This window comes from Mastacembelus armatus, chromosome 3, assembly GCF_900324485.2.
Source record: "Mastacembelus armatus chromosome 3, fMasArm1.2, whole genome shotgun sequence".
NCBI lineage: Eukaryota > Metazoa > Chordata > Actinopteri > Synbranchiformes > Mastacembelidae > Mastacembelus > Mastacembelus armatus.
The window spans coordinates 3,849,358-3,865,114 of NC_046635.1; the positions used below are offsets into that span (position 1 = coordinate 3,849,358).

The 15,757-nt window shown below is 37.2% G+C and overlaps 1 protein-coding gene across 2 annotated transcripts in view; it reads left to right on the forward strand.

The window, feature by feature from the left end:
- The first annotated feature begins 8,213 nt into the window (after positions 1 to 8,213).
- The window catches only part of glceb (glucuronic acid epimerase b), a 44,777-nt gene continuing 37,233 nt past the window's right edge, over positions 8,214 to 15,757 (forward strand). For both annotated transcript variants that reach the window (XM_026319940.1, XM_026319939.1), the window contains exon 1: positions 8,214 to 8,387. The gene's annotated coding sequence lies outside the window, so the exon portion shown is untranslated. The remainder of the gene's footprint in view (positions 8,388 to 15,757) is intronic.

Genomic DNA, 15,757 nt, shown 5'->3' on the forward strand with positions numbered 1-15,757 from the left:
CTGTTCCAGTCTTTTGACTCCTCTCCTGTATAGGATGAAAAGAAACAGTTGGCAGATAAATGTGTGAGCACTGACTGTTTTCTTAAAAAATTGTATGCATACACATGACTAACCTGAGTGTATTGTATTCTATATACCATGAAAATAGTGAAACAAAGCAAAGGCAGTTCATTATCCAGATCACCAGTGTGTATCAGCTGAGGGAGGGAGGATGGGGTCTGGTGACAATGAGCCACAGGCTGAAGTTACACCTGCACAATCTACCTCAGATTAAAGAGCACACATACAGAACCACTACTCGTTTCTCTGTTTCTCAGATCATTATATATTTGCATGAAGTCCTAAATTAAGATGACATATGGTGAGCTGTATGATCATCCTCTACACCTCACAGCACGTCGTCATCGCTGCCTCTAGATTAGCCCTTAAACCAAATCCTGACTGGTTTCCTTTCAGTGAAACTGTGGATGATGCAACACCCACTGGAAAGTGCACAGACTCAAATTTGTCAAAGTGCGCTTTAGCTCAGTGATGGATTGCAACTGAAAAAGCTGAGCTTTCACTCGGCTGTCAGAAGGAGCTGCCAGCTTCAGCAGTTCTTTAACCTCTTAGAAATGAACAGTTATATGGTAATCGCCACAGAAGTATTAAGGTAATAAATAACTACAGTGTATTGCTGCACGTCTTTTAACAACAGCAACTCATTATATACACATTAGCTGGCATAGCACTTTCACCACATCACTGTTGTTGAATTTTGCCTTGACATGTTTTGTCAGATGAGTGACTGTGATAGTATTTTGAAAGGTGGCTATAAGTTGTATTATAGCAGACATATAAAATGTATTTTTCAGTTCATAGGTCACATTTGAATGATTTAAATACTACAACTACCATCTGTGGAAGTGGTATGATAGTGGTAGTGATATGTGTGGCATCTGTGGTATTTGTAGCTGCAGTGCATATGGTGAAGAATACAGTCAACCTCACTACTAGTCCGTTTGTTTGCATTAATTTAAAGGGAGAGCAGAGGGAGTGGGAGTGAATTTGCATATTAAGAAAGAAAACTGAGATTACATGCTTTAAAAAGCTTGTTTCCCTCGCTCATCAGCCATCTTTCTTACACTTTGTTCATTGGTTAAACAGAGCTTTCTTCAGGGAAGGGGAATGGCTTAGAAAATATTTATAAAATCAACACACTCTCTTGGTGTCTCTCTGCAATGCTCTACTTAAACTAAATTAAAAAACACTGGAAGCCATAGCACATGAATCTTTTATGACCTTGGGAGAGCAGATAAAGTGAAAAACAAAAGAAGCTCTGCTCAAAGAGCACTCTGGACTCTCAGATCAATCAAATGTCGGTCAGACGGACCCGTCTCTGTGAGGAATTTTAATCTGTGTCTGTGACTCAGTCAGTGACTTTGAGGAGAACATCAAGCACAACAGTGCTGTTATATGAAAAGGAACAGTGGTAATATATAGAGTGAATAAGAGACGTTAGCTTTGTGGGTCATCATAACATAAGTTACAGTTAACTATACATTTTAGATATGCAATCATATATAAATGCTGCATAATGTGAAGTCAGGCCTTTGACAAATTAAAGATCTCTGTGTGTATGTAAACCTATGATGAGGTACATTAACTTTAGCTGTAGAAAGGCAGCCTTTCACCCAAAGAGAGCTGGGAAAGGCTCCAGCAGGTCCCCCTGACCCTAAACAGGTAAAAGCGGGTATAGATGATGGATGGATGGATGAACTATAGTTGCATTGCATCCTGCTCGGTCTAATTTATGCACCTGCACCTGTCACACACAGTTTTCCAGCAGTAACTAATGCCCTCAAAGCCACTTTTTCCTTGCTGTTGATAAATCTGCTTCAGTGCACCACTTAGAAATATCATAACATAGAACAGCTTTCAGGGAATTCATTTCTAAATGTTTCTATCAGTTATGTCTCAGGGAACCCCTTGTCTGAAAATGAGCATTTGATTATTTTCCCTTGCTCTACTTCTTCCATTAACACAACTTTATTGTTCTTGTGGAGTAAGAATGTAAAGTAGCAATCTAACTAAGAAAATGTCATCAAACTAAATGGTCTTTGTGGGATTTTACGTGCTTTATGAGATAGTAAAACCACTCTTCATTAGTACAAATTATATAACACCCAGCACAGCTTAGTCTGGTGTAAAATACAATGTGGCAAACCATAAGTAAAAAAAAAAAAGACTCAGTGAGTGACGCCATATGAATGCAGCTAGATGTTGTCACATGTGACATGATAGAGTCGTCTAAGAGAGAGGTTTATTTTAAATGTCTCCATCCACAGCAAGGCCTCCTCTTCTCCCCTATCTCTGTCCACACAGCACTGCCATTCAGTTCATTTCTCTTCCCTCTGCCTGAGGTTATTATCTGATACAGAGAGCCCCACATTAAAGTGTTGCACCTACTCTCCTTTTCCAAAAGTTAAAACGAGAAACATACTTAGAATGCAAATAGCCATAGATCAAGTGAATAGTAGGGATTTCGAGCACCTTATCTCACTCAGTCAGTTAGCCTGGAGTTGGCACCTGATATAGAGACCCGTGCAGAGGAATATGGCCTCAGAGGTCCTCCCAGCTATTCCTTTGGCTGCTGTGGAAACTGGCTCATTGCACACACATATCACGTAAGATTTTGCATCCAATATTTTATTTTGTTTTGATAGCTACTATAAAGAATTTTTCTATTTTCTTCTCTGCTGTTATGTGACTTCAGTTTGTGAAGCATTTTAAAGAAGGGAATTTGATTTTTAATACAGAGTATTAAACCTGCTAATCCCTATTTTATGCTGCTATTGCTCTGGAATGATTTCTGACAGGTATTAAAAGTAGTGCTGGCATTTGAAGTTCTTTTTAAACAGCTTCAGTGAATTCACATTTTGAACTTGGAGGTAAATACAGACTTTGAGACTCTGAGCCACAAAAAACATCCAGAAATATATTCAGCTGTGATGTGTTTAATCAGTCTTTGAGTGGAAACTTTTTTTTTTATTTAAAAAGTGAGCATGTTCATTTCCATTAAATTTCAGTTTCTTCCTCATGGGGTTTGATGGAGAAGGCTGCTATTGCTTGTCAACCAGAAATGTGATTAAGCTCTGAAATATTCTCTGTTGATTGAGGAACGCGTATTGAGTCTTTACCAAAAACAACTCACATATCCCCCTTACTCGTTATGCAATATACAGTAGAAGAAAAAAAAAGAAAAAGATCTGCTTTGAGTTGACAGATTCTGGAGTCTGCTCTTTTTCTAGCAGTACATCTTCCTTTCAAATATTACTATATTACAGAAACAGCTGACTGGATTTACATGAGACATGCTGAGTGCAGATCTGAGCTTCAACCTTTTATTAGTGCCTTGCCCTCAAATAAACTTTGTTACAGTTCGTACTGTTCTCTGTCTTTATTCGTATCATTTTCTTCTTTCAGATTAACATATACACTACACAAAGGTTCAAAGAGGGTGTCGTAAGGCACGATAGCTGAGGTTGGTGTGAATTGTATTTTATTTTTATTTGTTTTCATTTTATTTGTATTACAGTGGCACACTATCAAAAATAAGGGGTTCATCAAAATGTCAAAAGGTCAGTGCCAATCAAGTAGGACAACTGCTGGTGGCGACAGAGGAACAACTGCTCTGGACAACACAAATGTCTCTTTAAATTCTTGGCAATTCATTCAATATTTGCTGACACATAGATAATTTATTACTCAATAACACTTTAATGTAACATTAATTCTTCATGCCTTTTTTTTGCACATGGAAGAGAAATACAATAATCTGCCACCAGAATGTGGTGAGTCTCTGCCTAGTGGGTTTAATAAGCACCCACAGTTAAAATATCAAGCTTACTGCCAGGTAACTACTGGAATATGAGACATTAAAAGTGTGACACCGTTTTTTCAAAGGTGGGATGTTGCAGTGTTGCATCATGAATGTGCTGCACCCTGAGATCTGTTTGCCTGTGATGATTTCATCTTCTTTTGTTCTTTCTCATGGTGGAGTTCACAAGATTTGGCAGCAACATATACTGAAGAGATAGGAATGTCTAATTTATTTAAGTCTGAAATACGCTTATGCAGCATCATGCAGAAGACACAGCTCAGCTTACAGCTCAAAGAAAAGCTTGAAATTGCACTTTATATAACACATTTGAGGACTTCAAGAGTGTTTCCTCATTCCAGTCAAAAATAATACTGCAGAGCACTCAGCCTTTATCCTTCACAATAACATGGGACAGGTGCATTTATTTCCTCTATTTCCTTTTTCAAGGTTGATGGGAGGCATAGGGTACACTGAATCAAAATCTGGGCTGGTCACCAGTCTGTCGCAGGGCCAATTTCATATTTAAAATCACAACCATAGATAAATCACACTCCAGACCACTCTTGGAAATCACAATAAGAATCAGAATCATCCTAATTGAACAAATTATGTTTTACTCCAGTTACCAGTGGCTCCTAGTGTTATTACTCAGTAGGTTATTAAGAAAAAATGTTCATGAAGATACACATGAACATACTAAAGCTAAAACACGGACAACAACAATAAACAAAGATGAGCAAGAGAAGTATAATTAGTCTGAGGAAGATGAAAACAAAACACTGTGAGAAAAGCCACAAAAATGAGTTGGACACATAATATTTCCACACAGATAGTCATCACCAAAGTAAGGATAATGAATTAAAGGGATGAACAGGAAGAAACTGGGTGAAATGCACAAATTAAACATCATCTAGGGGACAGGAAGAATGCTGGCAGCCTGGATCGATCTATAATATATTGTCAGTACTTGGGTATCAATAGCTATTGTGCAAGGGAAACATCACTGTGATGGTCACTATAATCATCAGAGGTCCTCACAATTGTTTCCTTATCAGTTGTTTCCTGAGTCAATACTGCAACTTGAATCTTTCAAAATGTACAATAATGTAGCAGGGTATCATAGTTTTTACCACCAAAGGTAGATGTTTACTTGCCACTTAAGTCTTAGTTTTTTTATCTGGAGAGAAACAACATGGAAGGCCTGACCTGGACAAAGTGATTAATGCATTATAATAAGGGACAGAATTGAGATATAAAGCAATACTAATGTCAGTATTATATGCAAGACACGTGATGCCTCCCAGAGTGCAAGAAAGAATTACTCATTTTAGGAAGCAGATTGGTTTTCAACTAATATTACTTTTTGGTAATTTCTGTACTTTTTTATCTTATTTCGATGTTATGAAATTAAAGAATCAAGTACAAGTGTAAACACACACACACACACCTACAAATATTCAGTGTATTTTTTATACCCTCCATTTTATTCAATTCAAAACAAAACAATTTGCAAGTACTTTTAATGTAAGATTAAGGGGATTTAAATTTCAAGCACATAAATGTTATACTTTTCCTATAACTTTTATATAACCTTCCTATAATAATGTTTCCTAAAACATTTAGCACTCATTCCTTGCCTGGAGATCTGTAATGAATCAACAAATGTGGACAGGCTTCACCTACTGGTTGCACCACTGTGCTTTGTAAGTTTTTATGCAGATGTAGTGTTTTTACTTAATTAAACAAAACATTCATAGTGCTGGAAGAAATTGGTTGAACTCTTGTATTTAATATCTGGTTTAATAACCTTGAATAAGAACTTATAGTACAATAGCTGTCAGTCAGACCTGAACAATAGTGAGCTGGTATTTTGGGCAATTTGTCCTCATAGAGCAGTCATATTTTTGAGGTCATTCTTCTTGAGATCTTACCACATCATCTATACTGTGTTAAGCTCTGGGCTTTGCCCAGGCCCCTGGAAAAGCTGGGGTTTGTTTGTTTTAAATTGATCTGTAGTATGTTTACTTTGATGTTACCATCATCATCCTTCTGCATCACTGAACTTCTACTAAGCTTTAGCTGCAGCCACCCTGACATTATCCTGTCCAGGCCCAGAGGCAGCAAAAGCAGCCCCAAATCATGAGGTTCCATATACTTTGCTGTTTAGATGATGTTTGTATGTTGGCATGCAGTGTCCTTTTTACATAATGTGCAATGCTGTGTGCTCTTCCAAAACAATTTAAAAATGGTTTCAAGACTTTAGTACTGTGGTGTATCAAGGCATTTTGGAAAATGAACATGTGAACAAAGAAACATGCAGGGATGTCTTTTTTTTTTTTTTTTTTTTGGAGCAGCAGCCTCCTCTGTGGTGTCCTGGCATGGACACTATGTTCCATACAACCATGCACCATGATTTGCATATGGTAGATTAATGAACAGTGCTTCAGTGAGCCTTCAGTTGTTACACTTCTGTTGTTCTTTTTTACTGCACTGGGCCTTCTGCTTTGTGACTCTGGAGTCATTGTAGCTGGGCGCCCACTTCTAGGGGAAGTAGCCGCAGTAATAAATCATGTCCTTTTATAGACAATTTGTCTAACTGTGGACTGATGAATATTTAAACTCTTTGAGATTACTTTGTAATCCTTTCCAGCTTTATGCAAATCAACTACTCTTGACCATAAGTCTTTTTTTTTGTTTTGTTTTGTTTTTGTTAGACATTAGCAGATGCTTTTTATGAATACCAAACTCAAGATGTCTCAGAGTAGCTGTTATCCACTCCTCCAATCTTGTTGGAGTTTCATTGATTGGACTCCAGGTTTGCTAATGCTTGACTCCAATTAGCTTTTGTTAAGATCCTTAGCCTAAGGGTTCAGTTCGCGTGCTTTTTCCAACCTACACTGTGAACCCTTGAATGAGGTATGTGATATGATCAATACAACAATTTGTGTGTTATTAGTTAATCCATACTTGAAAATTAGTTGAATATGTGACAATATTTTAAGATAATTTTATACATAAATTCAGATAATTCTAAAAACTTATTTCTGCCACTGGATTCATTTATTTCTGGTTATGTTAGTTTCTTTCATTACTGCATGTTGACTTTTTAAAGTTGTATTGATTTCATGATGTGAACTTGGCACACCTTTTAAAAGAAAGCTCCTGGTCCTATGTGTTCTTCCAAGAAAATAGGTTGAATAAATATGCTCCTTTTTTCTATACTATTTCTATTTCTTAAAAAAATCAGAAAATGCTTAATGGCTAAGTGATTTGCTACACTATGTTACTGTCTATGTTTTTCTACATTACTGCCAACAACTTCCCTTACTTATTTGTTGGCATTGCCCCAGATTGCATTTGTTGCCAGTGAAGATGTTAATCTCTGAAAATGTGTCATGAATATACACTTTTGGTTTTCAAGCATGTCTAAGCTATTTCCCAAACAGCTGGGTGCTGCAGTTCTAAACAAATGTTTATAGTGAGCTGTGTATTTGTCAGGGACGGTTTTTAGTGGCAGATACACTGGGAGCTTAAATGATCATTTTTGACAGGTGGATGGTATATGTGGGACGATGCCCAGGTTCATAATAATGAAATAACAGGCCATCCAGTGTAACAGTGTGAATGGCCAGATTAACCTCCTACCCCAGGCACCCAGAAACCTGTTATGCTACAACTAAAATGAGTATCTGAGTAGTCACTTAAGAGCAAATCAATTGTTCAAGTTGATTGTGGGGGAATGTGAGACATGCAGCATTGTGGATATCACAGTTATGTGGTATATACCATAACTATTAGCTGATCAGGACACTCAATTAAGACATTTATGCCAAAATTCACTGGTTTCAGATCCTCAAATATGCATTCACTGGAAAATCGCTTATTTAAAAAAATATAATCCAGACATAGTGATAATGAAATGACTTGGTTATAACCTAAAGCCTAAAATTGAACAATCCTACCTTGTTTGACGTTTTGAGTGTGTTAAGTATAAGCTATGAAAAAAATGTGAAACAAAGAACACCCTACATAATTATGAGTAAAATTAATTCATTGTTAGTTTTGGTCTGGGAAAATCACCAGACTTGTCATTGAAATATCAATTTGGGAAATTTAACACAAGTGCTGTGTGGTCTTCCAGAAGGCTCAGTCATTTTTAACGTGATTTCACACGATGACACAACATTTTCCTTTATTTCACTTTACACTGCATAGAGACTCTCCCCAACACTTCAACACAAAGCACCAACAAAACAAACGCTTGGCTCTAATTTGATTGGTTCGCAGATATCGCCGAGCTCTCGTCCTATCTCGCGATACTAAGTATCCTTTCCCGTGAGAAACTGAACCGTAGTCAGTCGCTCCTGTGGCTCGGAGGAAGCACAACCTGCTAGTCTCTTCGGATCAACCGAGGTCCTGGCTAAGGCAGAGCAGGAGTCTTTAAAACTTACCGACCAGCCGAAAACAAACACAGCTGTTGTCCTTAAACCAACTCCGGCTTCGCACGACACCTTTAATCCTGCAGGTAAGCGTGCTAACGTGAAGTGTTACCGTCTTGTTGACTCCCTCTGTCCTCATATTTCCACAGTTCAGTTTCTCACCAGCAAAGCAACATTAAAACCCCAGCGGTCCTCGTTTTCTCTTTTGTCACGTCTTATCTTGGTCAACCGCTTTGCCCTCAAGTCTTTGCTGTGCTTTGGCTCGCCGGCTTCTGTAAACAGAGCCACGGGGGGAGGCAGGAACTTCAAAGCTCGTTGTGGACTCTGTCTCTGGACTGCCTACCCCTGTTAGCTTGTATGCTAACGACACATCTGCTTAGTATAAAGTCGCTGTTGGTTGGCTCATTAGCTAGCTGGCTAAGCTAAACTCTAAAACATCCACGTTTTATGTTTTTGCCCCGTTGGGGAGGTTCCGATTCGGGCACTACACGACGAAGCCCTGGCAGAGATTTTTGTGAATGGACCAGGACAGAAACTTGTGTAAGCTAATGTGTGACGGCACTTTGGTCTTCACAGCAGGTTTGTTGTGGCTTTCCACTAAATATATGGTTTAACCCTGTTAAAGCTGTTTGGACGTGCATATGTTTTAGGCACTAAAGGTAAAGTGAGGCTGCTTTCAAAGTGATCACTTTAATCGAGTTAACAAACCAGTCAACATCAAACCAGTATCTTCTAGGCACTTCTTAGGTACTTGGCGGGTCGGTTTTTCTAAGTATTTTGGAGAACCAGTCTCACAGTTTTGTGTCTATTCATGTAATCTCAGGCTGAGTGCATGATGTGAGATCGGAGCTCCGTGGACTCCAGACCATCTGTTGCAGAACCTCTTGCTCTTAATGTCACTGAAGATCGTCCTTTATCACTCTGGCTGTATGTTTGGGGTCGCTTTCATGCTGCAAAATGAACTCGACAGATCAGACCTTAATGATTTTGTGTGTTCTATATGAATCTGAATATCTATAAAGTGCAATCCGTTGCAACAGAATACTTGGTAGTGTGCTCTGGTACACCACAGATGTCTCTTCCTAATGTGCGATAGCTTCTTCCTCCTTCAATGATCCATAGATTGAAGGTAAAAAACCACTTACGTGCAGCTGGAGACTATAAAGTAACTTTACTTTATAGTGGTTTGATCAGTACTATCCTTAACTGCATAAATTCATAACATTTACAGTGCAGTCCCTCTTTGTTTGGTAACTACACAGCTGTTAACAGTGCGCACCGTTAAGGTTGAGGATTTTCATGACATTAAAGTTATTTGCATGTGTGCATATTTTTCTAAATGTCCGCCAAAGAAGACAGGCCTGTAGTCATGCTGATAGACATTTTTGTACAATATAGATAATGAAATGAAGATATACATAGCGGATAGGAGTAGGTCACTAAATCTGCCAGGGCCAATACAGCTTGTCATCGATAATAAAACAATATTCTGTAAACTTATATAATAGGTAACAGTAAATTGCAGAGAACTATGGAGTACTGACTTTAATATGAACATTTATTTTCATATTCAGATTTTATAAAGTAAAATATCAATAACATTTTGACCTCAAACTTGTAGTGTTGGACAGACTCCACATAGTGTAAATATACTATGTACGTAAACAGACATACTAAAATTAAGCCTATGTTAAAAAAAGATGGCAGGTTCAGATGTGTATATTAATCTGCATTTAGGTTACTCTATTCTGTCTGTAAGAAAGTGTCACAGACTGGTCTATCTATCTATCTTTTTATATTACAGTTTACCAGCCGTTGAAACATACAGAAAAAGAAAGGATACAGTGAATACACGGGAAGAAAAGCCTCGGGAAGCAAGTAGGAAAGTCGAGTGAAAAAGTGTATGAATAGCAACAGTGGCTTGAGTTTGAGGTGTATGATAATAATCCCTTGTCAGTGTCCAGCAGTGAGAGAAGCATTGCAGACAGAAAAGGCCAGTGGGAGGAGGGATCTCTCGTGGTGTTCAGTGGTGCTTTGTTGTGTCAGTCTATTGCTGAAGGTGCTTCTATTTTGACCCTGAAGGGGAGAATTTATTTATTGCCGCAGCCATACTAGATTTTTGAAGACATAAAATATGGAAACAATTGTGATATTGATCTCATGTACGCTGTCAAAAATTTTACAACGAAAAAATCTATTTATTTAACCCTAATCTAGTTTCTGTTCTGCAATATCGGCCGACATAGCTGTAATAATGGTCTCGTCAATATATTGCTATAATGTGGCTATAGTCTGATTGAGCTAGCAAGCATTACTACCTAATTAATGCATGATTGTAATGAGGAGGATTAATTGAATGAAGATGTCCCCACTGATATAAATTAGGCCAGAGGCCATGTCGTAGTATTTCCATATGCTATGCTTATTCCCATGTTTTATGTTTTAAACGAAATGTATGTGAATGCATTCGTTGGAAACAAACAGAATATGAAAAATACAGTATATGTTAAGCAATTTAAATGTTTTTTCACCGCTCTGGCAGTGGTTATGACTCTGCAGGTCTGCACCTCAAACCTCCTTATGATCTCTGGGTCTGTGAAAGTTTTAAAGAGTGCCCCGGGCTGCTTGTATGTCCTCAACATGGCAAATAACTGCACATCTATGCTAACAAATAGCCAAGTGAGTGAACTCAGTGACAAGAAGTGCAAACTTTAATGACTGGCTTAGGGAGGTTATGTTTCAGATTGTAATGACATATGTTACACATAAAGTTTTCCTGCAAATTGCTATAATTATTTAATTAATTTTGGTTTCATATGTCAAGCCTACATCATAGCCTATGCCAAGTAGTTTTTTTTATAGTGCCTAGTGGTGAATGATATGATGATGATGGTCATATTTTGATTGTCATTTCAATATGAACATGTGTAATAAACACATCACAAAAGACCTAAAACTCTATGATCATCATCAATCAGTTTTGTTGAGACTTAGCAGGAACAGCTGAACAGTAACTGTTTACCTATTAAAGAAGAAAGACAAAAAGAGTGTAGCTAAAATATGCACCGAAATATTAATCTCAAAGCACATTGTCATTGTAGTACTGAACATAAATCCCAGATGTGTGATTGCAGATTTTCCCCATATCTTGCAGGCCTGATGGTGCCTGACTACCAAAATACCAAAAGTGCTCCTCATTTTATTCAGAGCCAGTTTTAACATGTCTAAATTCCCTTTCACTAAATGCCTCCTCATACGAATACTAATAACTTGTACTAGTCTGTACTCATAACTAGTGTAAGAACAAGTTAACCCAACTGGATTTTTAGCTGCATTTTAGTCACTTTCAGCATGTAAATGCCTGGCACAGGTCAGGAGTTTAAATGAATGAAAGTGTTGTTTTAAAGGAGACTGTTGTTTTAAACTGATTTATTCTGTCACACACATTGAAACTCACAAAACACAGCAAAGCTAATAAAGCAGGTGGCAGCTGAGATGAAAAGGTAGACATCTCTACCAGAGGGAGGGATCAGTGGATACCACACTTAGGAGTACGAACACGTCACACAGTCTCCACAAAATCTTTCAAAAACATTCCTTAAATGATATAAAGAAAACAAATGTTAAGCCATCAACAGCTTTGTTGGAGGAAATTTTTTATAGTGAAATATTCTGTTTTAGCCTTCATATCTGAGCACAGAAGTTAAGTCCTAACCCCAAAATTCTATAGGTTTGCTGAAACCTTTAGTTAAAAAGATGAGTACTGTCCAGAAAACTGATCACTCCAGTTGTAATATCTGATACTGTGGTAGTCATTATGTCAAATTTGGCACTCAACATTGATCTCTGGCAGCCAGCCTGGCTAGCATTTCAGAATCTTGCTATTGGATACTGTCTGGTTTCTTTTGGTCGTTTGAATGTACACAATAAGCAGAAAGAAAAATCATAAAACACATGCAAAGCAGCTTCTCATTAGTGGAGTGAAAGACACATTTAAGAAGGTGGAAGTGAAGAGTGGTAGTGTTCATGGCATAACTGCGAAATGTAATTTCATGCATTTGTATTTTTTGTGGTGCTATTAAGATGGATTCTGCTAGATGCCACAAATCCATCTAGACATTACTAATGTTCATATAAATCCAAGTGATTGATGAACTGTGTCACCGTGAACAGTGTAAACAGTATAAATGAGCAGTTAAATTTTGGATTGAGGGTTTTTTTTTTTTTTTTCAGATTTAATATTGTAATCAAGTGTATAAATGTGTCTAATGAGAGTTTTTGCGTAAATACCTTTACTTAAATATGTCTTTCTAGCTCTTTTCACATTTATTTACACTTGGAGCTACACATGTAAAACGTGGGACATGGGTCCGTGTTCACATACTGCAGATATTCACATTGTTAAATTGAACACTTGCTCATTTATGTGAAGTACCCATTTTATTAGGCTTGTGTGTCTGTTCATTAAGGGCACTATTCATGTCACTTCAGTGTGCATGTTCAAATTATTCCCCCTCTTACTGTTTTATATCAGCTCTTTGGCGAGTGCTGCATATGATGGCAGTTTAAAGCAACTGAAGTGTAGAAATAAAAATTGTTATAATTCATTATTTATTGCCTGTTTAACAGAAATTAAAGCTTGGTTTTGCAGAATTACTGCTTTAAAGTATTTACCAGCTAAATCTGCCTGAAATGAACTGGTGCACCAGCATGTGTCAGCTGGCTTGTAATACATAGTGAAAAAAATACATGTAGCGTGTGTAACAGACAAATGCAGAATTTGTGGAAGTTATTATAAATAAGAATACTAATTATTTTTGTATGCTTTGGTATAATGTTTATTAGCCAGTGAGTGCAATCAGAAATGTGCTAACAAAGACCTCTTCCACAGAGTGAGGACTTGTACTCTATTTGGCAGCTTCCTAATTAGGGAGGGAACTAATAAGACAGAGTTGATAGAAATGAATAAGGAAGGCAGAATACAAGATTTTATACTGCAAAGAATTGTGTACAAATAGGTGAACACTGTGGAGTAGATAATACTTCATTAGGAAGAGAGGAGATTCTGAACGATAGTTGAAATACCACAGACCGGTTTAGACCTGAGCAAAGAGCTTTGAAATCCATAAATCTCAGTACCTGGCAAAGTAATTCTTTAGTCACTGATATTGATCAACAGCTCATAGATGTATTAAAGCCATTTCCTGCTGTGGTGCAAAATTACTTCTCCAAAGTTACTATCCGGCAGAAAACATCATCCGGCAAGATGTTGTTTTTAATCAGTTTTCACACTACAGGTCTTTTCCATATACTTTGAGTTCACAGCCTATGTTTATATTTTATGTTTGTGACTTAAAACACATTAACACACACAATTTAAATTTGGTCATGCAGTCACACCTATAATGAGCTGATGAATATGCTTCTGACAGCGTTATGCAGACCTTGTTTCATGTATATACTTTTAATTAAAGTATATAAGAATTAAGTAAATTCTTTTGGACATGGGCATAGATCTGGGTGTGAATGTGGTCTCTGAGCGTGTTGCTGTTTTGTATGTAGTTGGAGTCCATTTTCAAATTGTCATCCCTCTGGTATTAAATGGTTCATAGTTATAGTGTTAAACCCATATTCCCCATTTCAGTTTGTCATCTCCAGTAAATATTAAACATGGAGCGTTATCTAGTGCTATCTGCAGAGTGCAGTTTTATGTCTGTGCTTTGATTTATTGTTGACATATGTCCTTCCGAAGCCATTTCAGTCTCTTCTCTGATGAGTGCCCTTAATCAGCACATTTCACCACACTGCATGAAAAGACAAGTGTCCTTGTGGCTCAAGTCCTTTTTCCTGTTCGTTGCTTCTCGGATCATTTAAGCGGAGCAGAGGACAGAAACCTGTCGGATGTATCGGTGTATTATATTCAACTCTACTCATCTTATCTTTGTCTCATGCACCGCAGAATGGAAACAACATATAAACCAGTTATGCAACTTGTAGCATGTCCAGTCCTGTTGCTATGAACATGGAAGTAATTACCATCCTTAAACCTGAGACTGTTACTAACTGGCTTGGATCTACCTGCTCTCTAAATTATACTGTTGCCTATAAATGAATACCATTCCCGATTATGACTGTTTAAGGCCTTTTTTGCCAAGAAAACATCTCCCCTTCTAAAGAAGAGTCCAGCAGTAAGATCTAAGTCTAGGCCTAATTACATTTTTTAACGTGTGCATGAGTCATTAAACTGTATTTCTAGTCCAGTGGATGATAACCTGCCAGTGGTACGTTTTTCCTTATGTTAAATTCAAATTGCATATCAGGTCTGAAGAAAGTATAATTCTCTGCTTATTATTATCAACTAATACGTTTTGGGCGAAGAAACCTTTTTTCTCATTGGAACATCGAAGCAAATGTAATGTTTATTTTTGTGTCTTTGCTAGACCTCTTTCTGCAGTGTCTTTATCAACCTAAGCTTTTTTAAGGAAAGGTCTGTGTTAGACAGTCCCCCCGCCCCTTCACACAGGCTTTCTCATCTGTTTTACACCAGCAGCCCCAAAACCCAAAAGAGATAATGCTGCCAAATTAAAAACAGAAGACATTTAAACTATTTTTATTATTCTGATGTGTCATACGCAGTCAACATTAAGTTTTAAGTTGACAGTAAAACTCATTCCCTTTTGCATGTTCACTTTGTTTTGCAATGGTGTTTTAAGTTTGCAGTAATGTGTAAGTGACAGTTACGGGTGTGCAAGTCCTATATAAGACAAGACTTATTTTTTAACCAATACAGATTTTCCTGTAATGTTTTTGTTAAACTGGCTGTCCCATCTTTGTATTAGACAATTGTGGACAATTTGGCAAATCAGCAATGAGGATTTTTAATTGTTATATTGAGTAAATGTTTGTATGAGTGTGATAAAGTTTTATGATTTATCATTCACCAAAAACAGATATTCTCACCTGGTTACTTCTGGTTACTTTTCTCTTAAATTTTCAGTAGGTCAACCCCTGCAAAGCCGTGGTTCAGAGTTCGCAGCCTGTCGTTCGTGGATTTTTCCTTATAACTTAGCTAATAATTGTTTGCGGAAACCCCCACAATTTTGTGGAAATCGTAAATAATCTGCAATTTTTTTATTTCTTTTTTCGTGGCAATATATAATTTTTCATGCGTTTTAATGCAAAATTATTAAGAACAATATCATTTACTAATTTAGGTCACTAATTTATTTACTAATAATGTGTTAAGCTGAGTTTGAAATAAAAATGTTTTGGGAGTTTTTTTTTTTTTTTCTACATGCAGAATTCTCAGTTTTCCACAATTTGCAGGTGCTCTAGGAACCGTAACCCCTGCGAATTTCGGGGGTTTACTGTATATCATAATATGGAGATTATTACTTTTGTGACATAACGGTAGTTCACCATATATAGTCTCACCAATCCTACAAAGCAAACTTTT